At 39.9% G+C, this 4,434-nt stretch overlaps 1 pseudogene; it reads right to left on the reverse strand.

Moving 5' to 3' along the window:
- Positions 1-2,296: 2,296 nt before the first annotated feature.
- LOC114507205 lies at positions 2,297-2,406 on the reverse strand (annotated as a pseudogene).
- Positions 2,407-4,434: the final 2,028 nt, after the last annotated feature.

Raw genomic sequence — 4,434 nt, forward strand, 5'->3', positions numbered from 1 at the left:
GCAAAGGAAATGCATTAAAATTTTCACAATGACTGTGAGAGTTGTAAAGGTATGAAAAATTGTTAATTTTTATTTTAAATTTTTATATCTTTTAAGTTTCCACATTGAGCCTATATTTCTTTAATAGAAAAAAATTGATTCTAAAAATGCCCACGGTACACTTAAAGATTACAAGACTGGGCATTCCTCCACTCAGTAGAGCTCATTAGCCCACTGCCATGAGATTTTTGATTTAACAGGTTAGTTTTCAGGATGGAGGAAATTGATTAGAACCATAAGTTCAGCTTCCTATGTCTTAGAGAAATTTTGTATTAACAATCAGAAGACCTGGAATTTGATAAACAAGCATATAGTGATTTCTGAAGACCTGTTTCAATTCCACCTAGCAGTTTAGCAAGCCACTTGCCCTCTCTGAACTTCAGTTTATCCAAATATATGTGAAATGGAAAGAACCATGCACAGTATCAATTCTGGAGGCCACCCTGGGTTTCAAGCTGAGTCTATACCTTTCTCCTTTCCAGGTACCTTATGACTCATGAATGTTCTAACCCTAACCACACCAAAGCTGATTATTCCTGCTTATTCTTCTACCTAGAACCTCTTCCTTAAATATCAAACCCAGTTCCTACTCCCTTCCAATGATTTCTTCTGTGCTGCTGGGACTCTAACTATTCAATGTCAAGTTTCCCTACTTGTTTCAGTTCCTTGGCTTTCAAGACATTATTTTTTCCAGAAAGTTTATAATTGTTGCATCCTTTTATTATGGAATTGTGAAATTAGAGCACTTAGTTTTGGAATGATTTCTAAAAAGATAATTTACGCAGATAAATATTACTTCATTCTTCTTTTAAAGAGTATTATTTTTAATAATTAATAATATTAACTATAATATTATACATAGTATAATAATATATCATTTTAATAATGTGTACAAATGCAGTTGGGCCCAGAATTTTGCACTTGTTTTTAACACTCCCTCAGGCCAAAGATTCTTAGGTATCTTTTTAAAAAATATATTTTATTGATTAGGCTTTACAATTGTCCTATCTTTTTCCCCTTCATTCCCCTCTGCCCTGTACACCACCTCCCACCATAATCCCCCCACATTAGTTCATGTCCATGGGTCATATATATAAGTTCTTTGGCTTCTCTATTTCCAATACTATTCTTAACCTCCCCTGTCTATTTTGTACCTACCATTATGCTACTTATTCTCTGCACCTTTTCCTGCACTCTTCCCCCTCCCCTACTGATAACCCTCCATGTGATCTCTATTTCTAGTTGTTTGCTTAGTTTGTTTCTGTTTTCTTTTAAGACTTGGTTATTGATAGTTCTCAGTTTGTTGTCATTTTACTGTTGGTATTTTTTATCTTCTTTTTCTTAGGTAAGTTCCTTTAACAGTTCATATAATAAGGGATTGGCAATGATGAACTCCTTTAACTTGACCTTATCTGAGAAGCACTTTATCTGCCCTGCCATTCTAAATGATAGCTTTGCTGGATGGAGTAATTTTGGATGTAGGTCTTTGCCTTTCATGACTTTGAATGCTTCTTTCCAGCTCCTTCTTGCCTGTAAGGTCTCTTTTGAGAAATCAGTTGATAGTCTTATGGAAACTCCTTCATAGTTAACTGTCTCCTTTTCTCTTTCTGCTTTTTAAAAAAATTTTTTAAAAGATTTTATTTATTTATTTTTAGAGAGGGAAGGGAGGGAGAAAGAGAGAGAGAGAAAAACATCAATGTGCAGTTGCTGGGGGCCATGGCCTGCAACCCAGGTACGTGGCCTGACTGGGAATTGAACCTGCAACACTTTGGTTCACAGCCTGCACTCAATCCACTGAGCTATGCCAGCCAGGGCTTCTTTCTGCCTTTAAGATTCTCTCCATATCTTTAATCTTGGGTAATGTAATTATGATGTGCCTTGGTGTGTGTTTCCTTGGGTTCAACTTTTTTGGGACTCTGAGCTTCCTAGAATTCTTGGAAGCCTACTTCCTTTGCCAGATTAGGGAAGTTCTCCTTCATTGTGTTTTCAAATAAGTTTTCAATTTCTTGTTCCTCCTCTTCTCCTTCTGGCACCCCTATGATTTGGATGTTGGAACATTTAAAGTTGTCCTGGAGGTTTCTAAGTCTCTCCTCAATTTTTTGAATTCCTGTTTCTTCATTCTGTTCTGGTCGAATGTTTATTTCTTCTTTCTGCTCCAAACTGTTGACTTGAGTCCTGGTTTCCTTCCCTTCATTGTTGTTTTCCTCTACATTTTCCTTTTTTTTTTTTTTGCTTTTCATTGCCTTCACTTTTTCCTCTATTTTGCAACCACATTCAACCATTTCTGTGAGCATCCTGATTACCAGTGTTTTAAACTGATAAGAACAGATACTACACTTGATCTTAGCCAAAAGGCCGAGAAGCAATGATTGATTACCAGTGTTTTGAACTGTGCATCTGATAGATTGGCTATCTCTTCATCGCTTAGTTGTATTTTTTCTGGAGCTTTGATGTGTTCTTTCATTTGGGCCATATTTTTTTGCCTTGGTGGGCCTGTTACATAAGTAAGAGGTGGAGCCTTAGGTATTACCAAGGAGGGACCACCCTCCTGCATTGTGGCATTGTATGTGGGGGAGGGGTTTGAGAAGGAACAATGCTGCTTGTTTGGCTCTTAGCCATTTTTCAGTCACTCCCTCCACTACCCACAAGCAGATTGGGCCCTTCTGGTGCTGATTTTGGGGTGGGTGGGTTTGTGTACATTCTAGGACCCTGTGGGTCTCTCCAACAAACTCTCCTGTGAGGCTGTGAGTTTCTCCTGCCACCTCAACTCCCACAGGTTTTTTGACTCAGAGGTTTTGAGGCTTTATTTCCTAGCACTGGAACCCTGGGTTGCACAGTCTTTCTTGCTCCTCAGTTGTTCCTCTGGGTTTATCTGCACACAAATGTGGGACAGTCCAGTCTTCTAGCCACTGCCTTACCTGCCCTGGTCCTCCAGCTACCACCTTGCCTCCAGTCCTTTGGACCCTGGATGCCCCTCTCCACCCCTTCTATGGGTCTGGATGAATATTTCTTCTTTAACTCCTTGGTTGTCGGACTTCCACACAGTTCGATTTTCTGGCAGTTCTCATTGTTTTTTTTTTTATTTTTAAATGTGTTGTTGTCTTTGTTTTGGTTGTGCGAGGAGGCAAAGCGTATCTGCCTATGTCTCCATCTTGGCTGGAAGTCCAGATTCTCAATAGAGGGCTATTTAGCTGCCTGTTGTATTTACCATTTGTATCAGAAAATAATTACCATTTGGCATCACCATTGTCTAAAGAAAAAAGCTTCTGTTAAATGAGAAGTTACTTCATGAGCTGATCGTCTTGATTCATTTAACAATTCAGGTCCTGAAGTAGGAGTTACAAGTTGTAGAATTGTTCACCACAGTACAGGATGAGTCATTTGAAATCTTCTGGGAATTCTGATAGGCAGAAGGTAAGGAAGAGAGAGAAAGAACCAGAGGGTGAGGGGAAGAAGAGAGGAGGCAGTGAGTTTTGGGGAGAGAGGGCCAGGGAAGAGTTCCAGGTATGGGTGACTTTCCTTTGGAAAGCAAGAAAGCCTATTAATGGTTAAATCCTTGTTGTGTGATCTCTTGGTGAAATTCCAGCTTGGTTGGTATAACATCCACTGCATGAAAAAATGCTCTGTGGTGGGTGATTTCTGTGCTATATTTTGTTTGTTAATATGTATTTGTGTTTTAAGTGATAAAAAGCTTGACATTCATTCCACACTAAAGCAACAAGGAACCCCAGAGTTGGAGGGGACAATGAGATGATAAGTATTATAAACACCCTAAAATAGAAATATGTGGGGAGACCACAGCTTAGGTAGCTGGGGACAGCAGACTATAGTGCCTGGGTCTTGGAGGTTATGAAGGCTCCAGCAGATTTCTGGATTATACAAGAGCATGATGAGGTTCTCCTGCTTGTAAGAGGGGACCCTAGAATACCTCTCTGTCCATTCTCCTTTCTGCAGCTGCCCTGCCAGCTGTCTCCAGGGCCTCTTTCAAGAGGGAGGAAGCAAAGCCTTCAACCTACACATTTTAAAGGACATTTTTTTCTTTTTAATTGAGGAAAGGTTACACAATGCAAATGAACAATGGGTCTCATTTCCAGCCTCCCCCGGAAAGGGACTGCTTCTTGATTGGTGCAGGAAGGAAATTGAGTCTGGGCTTTTCAGAAGCCAGGGCTAGAATGAGGAGTTCAGCTTGAGGAATGTCACAGGAGATGAAAGCCAAAACTGTTTTCCAAGCACAGTCCAAAACTTTCCTTTCAAGCCTCTATGGGACTTAGCATTTTAGGGGATGAACAAGGCAGGTTTGAGGTCACTCAAAGAAACATGAGCCATCTGAGCATTTCAGTCACTGGACTTACTTTTAGAAGAAGAGAAAGGGAATAAACATGGAGCACTTGCTGT

The sequence above is a fragment of the Phyllostomus discolor genome, chromosome 9 (genome assembly GCF_004126475.2).
Source record: "Phyllostomus discolor isolate MPI-MPIP mPhyDis1 chromosome 9, mPhyDis1.pri.v3, whole genome shotgun sequence".
Classification (NCBI taxonomy): Eukaryota; Metazoa; Chordata; class Mammalia; order Chiroptera; family Phyllostomidae; genus Phyllostomus; species Phyllostomus discolor.